Genomic DNA, 16,739 nt, shown 5'->3' on the forward strand with positions numbered 1-16,739 from the left:
ATTTCTAGTGCCTGTTAAGAGAAAACTTCAAAAACATTCTTAATAGATAAAATGCAGAATGTCAAGGTAATATCTAGATTTAAACCACATGGCTCAATGAATCAAGACAATGTGACAAACATACTCATTAAAAATATAAAGTAATCTTACCTAAATGCTTCCCGGAAGTCATAGTAGAAGTTGTGTGTAAAAGAGATTAAACAGAGAACACCTCTGTGTATACAGACAGACCTTATGTGGGCATGGCCAGATCAATATGTAAATCTCTCAGGCCATCTAGAAATGTTGGCAGACATCATTCTTACTTTGAACAGTTGCAAACATGACTTAACTCTTTAAATGTTGACTTCCTTTCTTTTCTCTCCTTAAATTATGCTAAGAAACAAGAAATATTATGTTCAGCATAATTTATCAGGTAAGTTGTGCTCATAGAGTAGATGGAAATTTTTAGGGGAAAAGAATAATTAGGTCTCAAAGCATGAATTATTCAACAATAATTGGTAGTTAAAATCAGAATTTAATTGACAAATACCAAATATAAAATTAAGAGGGTCAATTAATTTGAAATTTCACAGGGCAGAAAGACAAAATTTGTCATAATTCAGGGTACAACAATTTTAATGCTGAGAAATATTATACCCCTGAACTAGAGTGAGAATATCTCTCAAGTTTGGGGGATAAAATAAACATAAGAAATATTCTAAAAACAATTATATTAGCATCTGTACCTTCTACCATCTTATGTTTAAAACACACAACTCTTGAGCATTAGCTTCCTTGGAACAGTTAAATGCATATACAGACTCACAAGCAAACATACTCACACAGTTTCCAGGCATATGGAAGCCCACCTAATTAGACCTATTTATAAAGTTTCTAAGAATGATGTTATGTAACAACAACTTATTTAAAAAAAAACAGAAAATTTAGCTCTGAGACTTTCTTCAGTTTTGTGTATTTTTGTTATTGTTGATTGAGTAGAGAAGTGTAATCCCTCTGCCCTGACAGTTCAAAGAACCACTTGGCACAAATCCTATGTTTGAGTGACATAGAAGCTTCTGCTAACAGTTTTTAAAGAACGTCAAACAATCAAACCATACAGTGAAATCAAAACCTCACTTTACAGGTTGAGTCTCATGTTCTTAAAGGAAGGACCAATTCTTGGAGAAGCCCGAATTTTCTTTCATGGTATCAGTAGGTTTGACTTGGAATATTAATTCTCGTAGGTATTCTTGGAATACCTTAAAATATGCTCTTAATATTGTCTAGAGTTTATAGGATTGAAAGTGGCAAAATCTTACTCTAAATGTACTTTTCTTTTTGACCAGGCACCATACAATATTCTTTGCAAAAATATGTAAATATGTTTTACATATCATTCCTATATAGACATATAACTAAAATAATGTGTTATATATAATATTTGTAATATATAACATATTATATATAATGCAATATATAATATATCTTTAAACTTCCAGAAACAAATGTGTTTCTCGAAATTTTATGAATCATTTGCATTGCTTTATTTATACCATATTTCCATAAACATTCTAAGTAACATTAGAATCCGGAAAAAATAAAAAAATCCAGGTTACTAATCTGTAATATATAACAGAGATGTCTTATAAATTCAGAATCATTCTAAATTATTAAACTATTGACTGTATTATATGTGTTTGTGATTTCTGGTTAACTGCTTGTATGAAGAAGTGAAAACTTGTCAGACAGGGGTAGACTGAAATCTTCACTTTGGAAACTCCTAATTCAAATTTTCAATAATAGAGAAGCTTGACTTACCATCTTAACACTTACCTATTAGCCCTGACACTTTATTAGGGCTATCAAAGTTTATCTGGAATTATGGAACAATGATCATGAACTAAAGCATTTTACCTAGTGGGTCACATAGAAAAAAATTCCTTCTTCCTAGCTCTTCTTGGTAGGTTTTGGTTTCATGAACCCTATCTATGCAAGTGTCTATAATCCTCATTGTTCTTCAGTAAACAACCAATAACTTGACATGTTTATTGTCACCATTCCTTTTCAGTTTTATGAGTGTAACTTTCCTGTTTGGAGATGAGATTTAAGCAAACAATAGTGGGTTACAGAATCTTACTTGCTGTGGAATGTCATCTTTCAAATGACTACTCGCCCTGCTACTTTTGCACTGCTAAATTAGGACATAGATCCTCAGAGATTTCTAGAACACAGCTCAGTTTGACTTTGGAGCCCGCAATTTCAAGTTTGGTTAGCAAGCTCTCCTGCTCCAAAATGCCTCCTGTTCATGGATCCAGATACAAATGTGAGGCAAGATGCTTGTTTTGTCTATGTTTCATTGTACTTGGATGTTCCTTTGTTAACATGGTGCTCTGGTGCTCAGTGTGAATATGCTAAGGATACCATTTTACCAAGCTGCATCTTCCATGCAGCCTAAAGACTAAAAATATTTTCTGGCCATGATCCAAGATTATTGCTTGGCCTGTTTTTCCTCTCATTTTCAATAACTCCTCAGGGAAAAATCAGGTAATCACAGTAGGTTGGAGGAAAGCAGATAAAAGTGAGCAAAAATCTGAGGTGAAATAAATCCATGAAAATATGAAAACGACATTCATGCAAGCCCAAGTACAAACATTAAATGCTGCCTATGTCATAAACATGCATATTTTCAAAAACGTTTTATAATTAGTTTTCATGTGGACTTATGAAATTCTCTTTCACCATTTTTTTCTTATTTTTCCTTCTTTTCTTCCTCATTTACCCTATATTCCCCGATTCTTGAGTTTTGACTAATTGATGTTTTCTATCTTAATTTTCTCTCAGTGATATCCAGTTTTAGGTGTATAAATTTGTGATTGCATCTAAATTAACTTAATGCAATTTGCACACACAAAATTACAAATAACCCTACATTAGAAGAAACCATGAGTTTAGGGGGTTTTGAATCCTTGCATGGATATGCTTATTTTATACACTTTAGTGATGTTTCCATTTTAAGAGGAGACATCCTCCAATGGCAGTTCAATACACAAAAATGAACCTTCAAATATTATGATAAGAATTTTAGTCAATATTGAACCTTATTCTGGCATTTATTATTTTAACCCTTGTTTTTACCACATAAAATACCATGTGGCATTATTTTCTTCTATATACCTTCAGAGCACTTTAGTGTCCTGCCATAGAAGGTATTCCAGAAAAGTTCAAGTTATCATGCATTTGTTCTTTCATGAGTAGCAAAGGAGCAGGTCACAGTGAAATTTCCTACAATGTATTCACTGGGAACCATGTTGTAGTGTTTACTATTATATTCCAGAGTTTAAAGGTGTCTGACACATAATAATGCATGCCCAAATATTCCATGAATAGATGCTGAATAAACTATTATGAGTATCACAGCATAGGTTAAAAATAGACATGAGCATGTTAAATACTTTTGTAGGAGATATGGTATCTTTGCTTTTTCAAGTTATCAGATGTTAAATTTAAAATAACTGATTTTCCAGATATGCGTTTTAGGGGTGTGTGTGTGTGTGTGTGTGTGTGTGTGTGTGTGTGTGTGTGTGTTAATAGATACCACGCATATATAGTTTGCTTTAAGCAAAAATCTGAACATTGAACAGATAAAGCAATTTCACAGTAGAGAATATTTTTATGAAGGACTTTAATTCTATCATTCCATATACATTTATTGAATAGTTATAAAATGGATTACTTGGTTCTATGAAATATTTACCCAAATATTTTAAATGATGCTATGTGTCGATTGAGTGTTTATATTCATTGCCAGGAGTAGACATTTTGATTAAAATGAATTTTTTTTAAATTTATTAGAATAATTCAATCACATTAACAAGCATGACTAAACATGAAATGTAGATCAGTAAGTAGTACTATATGTTTTTGTTCTCTCTTCCGAGTCTGTTTCATGTCTCCAGAATATTTATATTCTGCTAATTTGTACATGCCAATCTACTGCCTCCTAATAGACTATAATACACATATGTGATTACATGATAAGAGTTTGACTCCTTTGCAGTGTTCAATATTTTGGACTGCTCACTTATTTTCTCAAATCAGTGGAACTTAACCAAATGCTCCCTGTCAAGGGAGGTATCAATATAGCCTAGTCATGAATCTTTAAATAAGGACTTTGGTTATTGAGTTTTTCAGGGAAGTTAATTCCAGCGAAATGGCCCAAGTTCTATCTCTTGCACTTCTTTCCATCTGTGAGATGAGGCATATGATTACCCACAGAGGCAATGCATAGCTGAACTGAAAAAATAGATGATTCAAAATAGTAAAGCAGATTGATTATCTTCAGAATTATGTGGAGGTGAATATAGCGTAAAGAAAAATTGAAACCATCAAACGTAGCACTGTCCTGTGAAAACCTAAGTCAGACTGCTTCATTCACTCTCAAGAGAACTTTTAATATGGTGAACCTTAAATATCAAAACAAAATGCATAAATGCCAAAACCCAGGAGAAAAGGACAATAAAAAAAGCCTGCTAGTAGTCCTGTCTCAGGAGAGCCTGCTAACTCTACCTTGCTATTGACTGTGATAAACACAGCAGAGGCAATCAATAGGGAGATAAAGTAAACACAACACTTACATTTGAAGAAGTGCAGAGAAGATTACAGTACACAAATAGCATAAATATATGAACAATGAAAGCTATTAGAATCTAAAAGCATGCCTAAAAACAACGGGTAAAATCATCTCATCATACATTTATTGCAGTAAGCAACTGCTCAAACTAAGGGTAAAAGCACGTTCCCTAATGCCTTTCCACATCACCCAAACTTGCTTTTCCAGTAAATACATTTGTGTAGCAGATTATGTGGTATATTACTTAAAACATAAGATTCAAAATAGAACTAATACAGTTTCATATTTAAATGATCTGTGAAGGAGTTAGTGATATAAAATAAAAATGACATTATACTAGATAGAATTTTAGGTTAACACAGAAATAATATTTGAGATTTACATAAATATTTATTTGCATATGGATAATATGCTGTACTAGTTTTTTCTGCATACATTTAATAAAAATCATGTTTCTGTATATATTAAAACTCAGAAAATAGAACTAGTAGACATTATAAATTTGAATTAAAAATATAGAATTTATGCTTTACTTTTTTGTAATATTAATAAACTGTTTTCAATATTTAGTAAATTACAATATTTAGCTTGATTGTATAAATAATAAAAATACTGATAAAAGGGATAATCTGAATATTCTTACCAGCAAAATATGGAGATTTAGCACAAAGCCAGCTTAGTTTTTCATTCACTGATAAATTGGGTTGCCATAGCAAGCCCATAGTCACCAAGTTTCTAAGCAACCTACAACTCCACAGACCGCAGATACTTACTAGTCCACTGATCTTTCATCATCTTTAAAGAACAAATATGAACACTATAGCAAAATCAGTGGAGGATCCCTTGATTGTCCAGTCAAGAAGTGACTTTCATCCAATGTCCCCGCACTGATAGGCATTCAGTTTTTTTTAGAAGAATAGAACTTGTATTAGGGGATTATTTGAATATTCAGTGCTATGTAGAACAAGTTAAGTGCAGAAAATAGTCAGTACCTCAGTACTAGATGGAATAAGTATTAAAAAAATGGTCAGTACCTATATATTATGTATTGAGCAAACAAATATTTATTGAATGAATGAACAAAGATGAAACATACAATCTAACTTCTAGAGAGTCATTTATATAATGCTAGTTTCATGATTTACTTTCTATTCATATATATCTAGTAGTCTTAATATGTCCCTTCAATTTGTACATAATTATTGTATATTACAATAACCTCGATAATAGTAAAGCAGTAATTTTGCCTGAGATCTTGTATTAAAAGTTTGTAATTATGGCTTCTCTAGAATATTTGAGTAACAATATTAACTACCCAAGAGACACACAAATTACATAAATGTGGATGAAAAGTTATGTTTTCAATGAGTTTATATTAGCATTTCCTGTTCCTGTCTATAAACACCTCTTCAGTCTCCTGTTTCAGAGTGCCCACTGAGATAAACCTTTGCCTCTGCACTGTTTTAATTCACTAGGCTGCATTTCTAACTATTTAATTGCAATAAATAAAATTAAGACATACAAATATGGTCTATTTCTACAGATCATAGTATTACAATGCTAGTCCAAATAAAAGGTCACAAAGGGGAATGATTGTATGTGACCAAAGTGATTGTAACTAATCAGTACAATTTTGCCTAGTTCCATGCTTAATTTTCTATACTTTCCACTGTCATTCTATATAGTAAATTCTTTCCTTGAAAAACATCTTGAGGGATGACTTGCAAATTGGAAGCCAGCTTTAATTTACTGGTTAATTATTTGTTACCTTATACATCCTATTTGCTATTGCATCAGAGATTTAGTAGCCAGAGTCAATACATTACAATAACTGAGTTCTCTAACCTAAGTAAAATTACAAAATCACCTCTTAGGCATGTCACAGAAGGCACCTGTTGACTAGTGCCATGCCAGGAATTCAAGCAGTAGTGACTGCCTATGACCTCTACTTGTTGCACTGATCATCAGAAGCAGGGAGCACAGATTGTTCTTTCTGTCTGAGAAGACAGCCACTCTGCCTTAAAATCTTAATACAAGGGAGACCAAAACTTCTATAACTCTGTTAATTTCCTCTTGGGTTGAAAGTAACCATGTACAATTTAAGTCTTCCTAGGACATACATATCCCTCAGAAAAAAATATTCCTGCACATAATGTTGTACTTTTTAGTACGTTGCTCTACTAAGGTATTTCTGTCATTGCAAAATTGGAACCATATATTGGAGGGTTTAAATAATTTCAAATACTTTTGAATGCCCTCTTTTCAATTAGTAGTGTAGACATAGGTTAGATCACATTAAATTACTACACCTGGCCTCTCACCACTTTCTTTAAGTATAATCCTTATTTAAAAGTTTGGGAAACAATGTCTGAATGCCTACAATACCACACATATTCTACTCCCTGAGAGAAGAGAGAAATTCAAGTATACCCTAAACAGGGCAAGGACAGAGCAAAAATCAGAACAAAGCAAGAGAGTTTAGTACTGCAGGCACCAGTCTGGACTCTTACATCTTTAAACTAGGTAACTTTCAGTTATTATATAGATGTAATTACCGGTTAGAAGTCCGATGAGAGAGTGCAAGGCCACGAATATTAACGTATTTTGAAAATGCTGTTGGAAGGCCACAGAATAACACTGATGACTCCAGTCTGTTTGCTGCAAGTGCTGGATCAAATCATTGCTGTATGCCAGATAGCCCCACCTCCAAGTATCCAAGAATGGCTGTGGAATTTTGATTGACACTCCAGTGAGGCAGTAGACTCCTAAACCAAAGTAAACCCTGTACCCAGTGTTTGCTAACCTGTCCAGCTTGAAAATGAGCTCTCTTTATCCTGGTCCTTTTCTTTTTTTTGAAAAAAAGAAACAATTACTCTGTGACGTTTAAAAGAACACTGTAGCAGTTCCCTCTCCAGGGATGGCCCTACTTATTTTCCCCTAGCAATTCCCTGGACTCCTTCCATTCTGTGTCTTAGTTGAAGGACTTTATGGTCTTCCTTGGAAGCACTGAAGAACATGTATGCTGGACTTTGGGAGGAGGAAAAAAAGCACCAGTGAATACTCTGGGTTTTGGAAAGCTGAAGATAGCATTGAACAGAGCCATGGAAAACTGTCCCTATCAAGTTCAGGCTCACCATAGTGGTGACGCTCCTTTGCCCTATAAGACAACCAAGATGGTACTATTTGATGAGCATACCATTAAATATGCAATACATAATTATAGTTTAAAACAAACATACTCTAAAAATCAAGGGCATTTTAATATATACTAAATGAAACCAAAAATATGATTGTTTCCCAAATCATTTAAGAAACAATTGCAGATTTCAAGCGTGATGACATTTATCCTCATGTACTCACACACACCTCATGAATATTTATCATGTAGCCACTACATGCTGAGAACTCTGCCACAAAGAAGAAAGCACGATTCCTACCATGACATTTTCTGCAATATACTTCAAATACTTCAACATAAATTACAGCGTGTATCCAAGTGTTCCATACTTTGAACCTACCCTAGTTGAGAACATTCATTCTAGAGATAGTTACCTAGCATTTAATACAAATCCAAAATTTAGTTATCTTTATTCCCTCAGGAGGTTGGCATAATAAATATTGAGGTTTTAATGGTGAAATGACTTCAAAGATTTATGGATTGGCTATAAATAGTACAGGCTAACTCTCTACTCTTATATAACAGTTTTTAAAAAGTCTATCAAGTAGAGTTGTCTGAAGCTAGCTCAGAAATGGCTTGTTGTCTAAGCATTGATTTAAAGCAGTCTTGGCTGCATCCAATTGAACAGAGGGTTTTAGATACACATTAAATGTATTTCTCAGATGAACTGTTATTGAGGTTACAAATACTTACGGAGACAACCCAATAGTAGTGCCTGTCTAAACTGGCACTTAGTATAGAGGAGCTTATATTGTACATACACAGAAGACAATTTCACAAAGATTCAAGCGGGGGTGGGGGGGGAGACCACAAAGTCCTTTGACTCATAGGACATGCACATTTGCTCAGATATAAATAGCTGTGACTCACAGTCCAGAGACCCTTTTGCCCACATCTACATGTGATACAGTTCTTCTCTTTCCTTCATGACCTTCATATTGCAGAAGTTGAAAAAAATCTTATTGATCATTGATTCTACATCATTTAAAAAAATAAGGATTTAGAGAGCTAGGGAGTCAGGAAAATCTTGTTTTAAATCATCCTAATGGTTATTTTTAAAGCCCTCAAGTCAAATATTGCTTGATTTTTATCATTGTGTTCCTACTTTCTCTATTTGTCGCCTTTTTTTGCACATCTCTTATCCCTGGCTCTGCCATGTGATTGGACAAGGTACTGCTTCCGTGTTTTGTGTATGTCATTATTCTTTGTTCGTCAGTGATGTTACTCAACCTAATAATAACCTCCTGGGTCATTTTAATACTTTATGCTTCTTTTTGATTTCCATACATTGTTAATATTACTGCTACTAGTATGAAGTTAATTTTTTTAAAACTTTAATTCCAGTGTTCTTGTGTGTTTAATTTTAAATTAAATCATTAAATAGAATTAAAATAGGCTACATTAATCAAATTGAATTTTTTAATTAAATTATTAATAGAATGATGTAAATTAAACAATATATCCTATTCCTTTCTCCTAGAATTTGTCAAGTTGTCCCAAATAAGGAAAGAATAGGAAAAGGACAAATATTTATGCACACATTACCATGGGTCAGGTGTCATGTTAAATATTCATGTCCAGAAAATTTCTATGAATTAAGTACTTTTAGCCATATATATTTTTTTTACAAAGAAAATAACTGACCTGAGGAAATTAAGAAAATTAGATAAATGTAGACATGTCCACAATTGGGATGAAATAGGTAACCTTGATTTTATGCATCTAGTTCACAAGTATTACTAAAGATTGGTAGGAAAACATGAGGATGCTTAGTAAACTATAAGCATTTTCTTGTTCATATTTAAATTTTGCCTTTTGTCAATATAAATCTCTCAGCAGAAGCATTTCTCTGTTACTTTGATGTTTCAGGATTATCTTATTTCCACATAGATTTTTTTATAATTAAAACACTTATTGGAGTCATTTAACTTTAATGAACTAAACAGTAGCTATTTCTGAGTCCAGAGGATCTGAAAATAGACAAAACCTTTAATGGAAACAAGCTTAGTTACACATACAGAAAAATTATTATCAAATAGCACAATGGAGACCATAGCAGAGGGTCTATGGTTCAACCTACACAGAGGTGGCAATCCTAAAGGGGGGTTTAGGAGGACAAATGGCAGGCTCCATAGAGAAAACAATAGACCATCTCTATGCTCAAGCTGGAGTTAAGAGATCCAGCATCCAGCACCAGGCCTTGGCCAAGGCAGAGGACATTACCCCATCCAGAGGAGGATTTAGCAATTTCCACCAGTAGCCAAGGACTCTGAGAAGGGAAATGGAGTTGTGGTAGCTTCAAAATAAAAGAGAAAAGTCATTTCAAATTGAGTACCTAAATTCAGGCTTCACTAGAAGAAAATGCAGGTTTCCAAAGCAGCCAGACTGCTAAAAGTTCTCACATCACTTGCATTAGGAAGCACAAATAAAAACTAAACACTCTATTTCAAGTCACACAAATCTCAATGCTAAAAAATTACAAAATACTTGATGCATTTTATAATCATCTTCGTTTTGTTATTTGGCAACTTTCAGCCTAAAGAAAACCCTAAATGAGGGCAAATCTGTTGACTTGTTATAAAATGCAGAAACTCTTATTCGAAAATAATAAATACAAAAGCTAAGAGATTTGTTTATAACTTTGGAAGCATTATCATGATTTTTAAGCCTTACACTATTCAGAATAAAAATATCAAAAAGTGAGTGTTTCTGTCAGTACAGATCTCTTTGCTTTCTGAAGTAATATACGTTTTAAAAAGATCTTAGTATGTTTCTTTGTATCTATGGATAAAAGCATATCATCTGACTATGAATGTTGGGGGCAGAAAAAGCCAGTGCTCAGGCCTATGGAAATAAGAAAACTGAGATGGATAAATAATCATCCACACCAATATAGAAGCCTAACTGATATGTTCATAAAGAAATTATACACAAGGAAACTTGAATATTTTAAAATGTTTCTTTTTTTTCTATTTTACACTTTGATATGGAAAGAGTGTACATTGTAGAACTGTGTTACTGAAGTGAGCTTTTGAAAAGTACAGATTTTGTACTAATCTCCCTTATTCCCCCACCCTTTGACCACTTAAAAATCTCCTAGCAATCCCGGTAACTCTTGTAAAATTCATTCTCGTGGTGCCACTACAGTCACATTTATTTCCAAGTTCTGCTACCCTTCCCAGAAGCTAGGGTTAAGCTAAGGACAGCACACTCATGCTGCCTGAAGCTCACTCCCTGGCCTCTGACCAACAGTTTTTTTCTGGAGTCTCTCACCCTCTGTTGCTCAACTGGATTAGTCAATAGCAGCTCAATCTTCCTGTCCCCCCATCAGACAACAACCCTCAAAATCTCTGGGACAAGCACTGGCCTCCTTTTGCCTTGAACTTAACTGAGCTTCCATGTAAACAAATGGATACATAGTCAGACCTAGGAGCAACTTCCTAGAATAAGACAACTGGGGGAAATAGGTATTTATATCTTACTAAATTCCAACCTTTAGTATCTCATACCCCTTCCTCCTTGGGGCTAAGTAGAACCAAAACTATTTATAGTGACTGTTTTAAAAGTCATTATGCTTATCCCTTTAATCTGATTGGAATTGAGGAGGAGTTTACATATTCTTGTGGAGTGTTGTCTGTTTAAAAAATCCCATCACCTATTTTAGTCCTTGAAATATGACTTCATATTTTAACCTATGAAATTATATTTCCATAAGTTCATGTATTGAAAAACCATTTAAACTGTATTACATTATATTAATAGCTAACATCAACAGTGCTTAACACAGACCAAAGAGCATCCTGATAATATTACATGGGCTTTCATGTCATCTATATTAATCTTCACAACATCCTTCGAGAAACTGTAAGTTAGGTAACTTGCTCAAGGTTAGTCAGTACTGAGCTAAGAGTTCAATATCACCATTTCCCTCAGATGCTCCATCCTTTAATATTACTATCTCACATGATCACCTATTGCTATCTGTATAAAATAATATTAAAAAGGAAATATTTTTTAAAAATTATATATTTTCTCTTAACTTTTTTCATTAGTATTTTTTTCACATATAACACTTATCTAATTTACATAAAGAAAATGAAATCCTGTTCAAATCTGATTTGGGCAACTTCGGCCTCACCACATTTTTGCAAGTCTACTCTATCTTGTCTTTCTTTACTCCAGCATATAGAGCATAGGTTTCTTTGCAAAAATACCATAATGATGTCAGAAAAGAAAAAATCTTCAAGTATGAAGTTACCTTCCACACAGCAATTTAACTTTTTGAAACTTATTTTCAGGACACTTTACTATTCAAATAGTGACGTTACATAAAGCAGATAGAACCCATTGTGACAGATGTCACTGACCCTCCATATTCATATTTTCTAAACAAGCTCTGATATTATATTTCAGATATTTTATGTCCATGTAATTCTAAGACCCCCTTTCAAGATACTGAGGCTGAATATTGATCAATTCAATAATTCTCTTTGACAATAAGAGATGTACACTCAAGGTAGAACACAATACTAACAATTAAGGCATAAAGAAAATACAGCTACAGAACTATAGTGATGGGTTCACTGTGTTTTAAAAAATTGACACAAGACAAATACGTCTTATCCTACAATATAAAGACATGATGTTTGGCATTCCTACAGCTACTTTGCATCCATTAGATAAACATTAATGAAATTATAGAAAAATCCACCAAGAGCCCTATCATTGTTGACCCTGTGAATCAGTCAGCTTAGAATCATCCTGCATATTGCATCCTTGTTATATGAAACAAATTATTGTGCCCCATGTTTTAAGTTGCTTTTATTGGACTATTTTATTACTTACAGATAAATTTATCCCAACTCATAGAACTATAGATCTTTCACTGAAACTTATTTCCATAATGCTTGTTAAAAAAAAAAAACTCTAAAGATAAGAGACCCAGAATAGCTAAAGCAATCCTTAGCAGGAAGAGTGAAGCAGGTGGCATCACTATACCAGACCTTAAACTATACTACAGAGCAATAGTAACAAAAACAGCATAGTATTGGCACCAAAACAGACTGGTAGAACAATGGTATAGAATACAGGACACAGAGACTAACCCACAAAATTACAATGATCTCATATTAGATAAAGGTGCCAAAAACATGCATTGGAGGAAAGATAGCCTCTTCAACAAATGGTGCTGGGAAAACTGGAAATCCATATACAACAAAATGAAATTAAACCACTATCTCTCACCATGCACAAAACTCAACTCAAAATGAATCAAGGACTTAGGAATACAGTCAGAGACCCTACGTCTAATAGAAGAAAAAGTAGACCCTAATCTCCATCATGTGGGATTAGGCCCCAAGTTCCTTAATAAGACTCCTTTGGTGCAAGAATTAAAATCAAGATTCAATAAATGGGATGGAATCAAACTAAAAAGTTTCTTCTCAGCCAAAGAAACAACCTGTGAGGTGAATAGAGAGCCTACATCTTGGAGCAAATCTTTCCCCCTTACACATCAGATACAGCACTAATCTCTAGAATATGTAAAGAACAGAAAAATCTAAACATAAAAAAAACCAAATAACCCAATCAATAAATGAGCCAAGGGCCTGAACAGACACTTCTCAGAAGATGATATACAATCAATCAACAAATATATGAAAAAATGCTCATCATCTCTAGCAATTAGAGAAATGCAAAAATCAAAACCACTCTTAAGATTTCATCTCACTCCTGTCAAATGGCAGCTATTATGAAGACAAACAAAAATAAGTGTTAGCAAGGATGTAGGGAAAATGGTACACTCATACTGATGGTTTGACTGCAAATTGGTGCAGCCCATATGGAAAGCAGTATGGAGATTTCTTGGAAAATTGGCAATGGAACCACCATTTGACCCAGATGTCAATTTGGCCCAGATTGTAATGCATCCCACTGTAACATATAAATTTCAAAAAATTAAGAAAAAAAACTTCCGGCTTTTCTCTAGAGTAACCATTATAAAATATTACACTGTCATGACACTTTGATACTATAATTACTTGTTCAATTTATATTCTATTGTAATCAATAGAATTAAAGATTGACATATTGTAGGATCTCCTAAACCTATGGGAAATATGAGTCTCTTTCTTTAAAGGGAAGAACTGGTATACATTAAGAAGTCAAAATAAAGTCAAAATTCAAAATAAAAATTAAGTCCACGATTCTATCACTCAGAGAAATTGAACTGGATTCTCTGACATATGGAATGTGAAATATCAAATTCAGCTGAACCAAAGTAAAGCTATCACAGACTTGGAAAGATCTTTCATTTGTTTTCATAAGCAAATGATCACAAGAAACCATGAGGATGGTTGTATATTACTGAAATAGAAATGAAGGTCCCCATCATAAACTCTGGCATGCAAAATGGAATTTTTATTTTTATTATTTTTTTAGTCAGCAGGATTTTATTGAAATGCTTTAGTACACTGTAGGATCTTAAAATCCTAAATTCTAACCAATGCAAGCACTGCAAATGATACATTCATGAATCTAGTTGGAAGCATATCTACTAAAGGGCAGTTATCATCTGAACATCTATAAATTGACTAGTATAATTTAAGTTGGAGGCTAAACTGTTAGAGTCTGTAAACAAGTTGGGATGGCGCCTGGCATTTTGCCAGAGGGAGTGGTTTGTGAGGTGGTGCCAGCGAGCCATTAAGTGTGGAGATTCCTTATTGGTTGACTGCTGTATCTAGTTTATGTTAATTAAGATAAGGTGTGTGGAATATATATATACCCCTCCGGTCCTACAATAAATGGCTCCCACTCCTGCTGTATCAATCTACACAAGTTGCTTGTCACCCCCCCACCCCCCCCACCCCCCCCCACCCCGGTCGGCTATTTTGCCCAGCCAGCTGGGCTTCGGCACTAAACAAGTTTGGTATAGTCATATTTTGGTGGATCCCCTTTTTGGCTAGATATATGCAAAGTTTGCCCTCATTCAGGAGAGTTGGACAGGATTGATACATTTGGTGGTCTCAAGTTTTCACACAAAAAACTGCAAGGAAAGAGTATGTTCTGGGATTAGGCTGTCCACAACGCATTCTTCATCATCTCTGTCCACTGGAAACCACTGAATAGTTAAAGCCTGTATCTCCATGGTGTAAGGCTAAGTCCAATCTAATTAGTCCATAACTGTATTCAGGAGTATTTTAAAATGCAAATGTAGGGCTAAATAATGATAGTAGCAATATTTTTAAATCTGGAAATTATTATTAGAAAACTAGTTCTATAAATTCTTAGACTTTAATTATCTTAGATAAAATGGTTACCTTTAAATCAACTGGCTTTAGTCAACACACCTGAACTTGCATACTTGTATGTCAAGCTGTCTACATAAGCGTTTACATTTATTTTCATTTCATACAAGCATAGCAATCCAATGAAATACATATATCAGACATTTATCAAAAAGGAAAATTCCAAAGCACCCATATAGGTTCTTTACCCATCTCCAGTCGACTCTTTCTAGACAGAGTCAATCTGCACTGCAGAGCCAACTTTTTATCAGGCTTCATCACTCTTTCTCAAAAAACAAATTTAAAGTACAACAAAATGCTAGTTTTGCTAACAAATTAAATGATATTTTCTAACTTTAACTTCTGCTGTCTTAAATTTTTAAATTCTAAAGACTGCTGTTTAAGTTCGTTAATGACTTAGATTTGATTGTTCTACCTGAAGAATTTTAATCAGAGCATTTATTCTCTTTCAGTGTTAAGACTCAGCAGAGATTTTAATCCCCAGTTCCAATAAAACAATGGATGAAAGATTCAGCAGAGGGTATCGTTTTTCTCATTTCTAGGCTTTATCTATGCAGAAGAATCCTGTTCTTTGGGGGCTGACAAGTTCAGTTGGTTATCCACCAACATGCATATAATAAATTCAGAGAGTCAATGCTTGACTTCTGCCACAGAGACAGCAAGTCACTTCACTTAAGAGGATGTTATCAAGGGCCATTTATGGAGAAGGCATTCCTCAGTGAATTTTCCCTTCACAATCTTTAAATGACTTTTGAGCCACTTTTTGAACATTATCCTAATGAAGCAATTGATGTTGACTTTCCATAGGCCTCTCCTGCACACATTTTTTTTTTGGGGGGGTGTACCAGATTTAGTTAAGATATTTGTTTGCCAGATACCTACTACTTCCAAGGGCAAAATAACATTTAATCAAAGCTCATGATTAAATAAACATTTGGTGCTACTCATTAAAAAATTCACATTTATGTAAGTCAAAAGCAAAATAATGATCAGCTCAGTAAATTTGAGGGGATTTAAGAGAGTCATCATTTGGTAGAAATCCTTAAACAAAATTACTGGAAAAAATGCAAGGTGAAACCTGTGGATAAAAATATGGCGCAAAGAAACATGATGACAAGAACACTAGGTACATCCCAAATAATTATATGTCTGGGATGAACAGAGGAGAGTATAAATATGACCCTGAGCTCAGCAACCACAACTCAAAATGGTTTATAAATTAGAATGATTGTAGAACATAATTTTGGAGTTTGGGGACATGGTATTTTAAATGATAGTTATAACTTAAAAGTAGCAATAAAAAAAATCATACAGAACTATGTTGCCTTTGAAATATTCTAATATTTACCAAAAAATTAATGTGTCAGTGGCTATCTTTAGCTAAATAAAATTTGGGACAAATTAGGCACAGTTAAGGTGGCTTATTTAAAACCCAGATACAATTTTTAAACAAGGAAAAAATTCAAAATTCTTGGTATTAATAAATTTTCTAAGATTCACTCCAAAGTAAAAGACTATACAGGGTATTACCCAAATGTCCATAGGAATTATCATTATATATTTACACAGAAGGTTTTAACGTGAAGTCACCTTTGGCAACCTCAAAATGTATAAAAGGTGTACTTCCATAATGGAATTTTATACT

At 33.7% G+C, this 16,739-nt stretch overlaps 1 protein-coding gene across 6 annotated transcripts in view; it reads right to left on the minus strand.

The window, feature by feature from the left end:
- The window catches only part of Cd36 (CD36 molecule (CD36 blood group)), an 80,104-nt gene that overhangs the window by 39,040 nt on the left and 24,325 nt on the right, over positions 1-16,739 (minus strand). Inside the window, exon 1 of one of the 6 annotated variants that reach the window (XM_013365367.4) lies at positions 7,168-7,307. The exons of 3 other annotated variants lie outside the window; for them this stretch is intronic. The gene's annotated coding sequence lies outside the window, so the exon portion shown is untranslated. Of the gene's footprint in view, positions 1-7,167; positions 7,308-16,739 lie in introns of those variants that run through there. 2 more of the 6 variants (XM_013365368.4, XM_040291695.2) reach the window with 2 other exon arrangements.

The sequence above is a fragment of the Ictidomys tridecemlineatus genome, chromosome 2 (assembly GCF_052094955.1).
Source record: "Ictidomys tridecemlineatus isolate mIctTri1 chromosome 2, mIctTri1.hap1, whole genome shotgun sequence".
In the NCBI taxonomy this organism is placed as follows: domain Eukaryota; kingdom Metazoa; phylum Chordata; class Mammalia; order Rodentia; family Sciuridae; genus Ictidomys; species Ictidomys tridecemlineatus.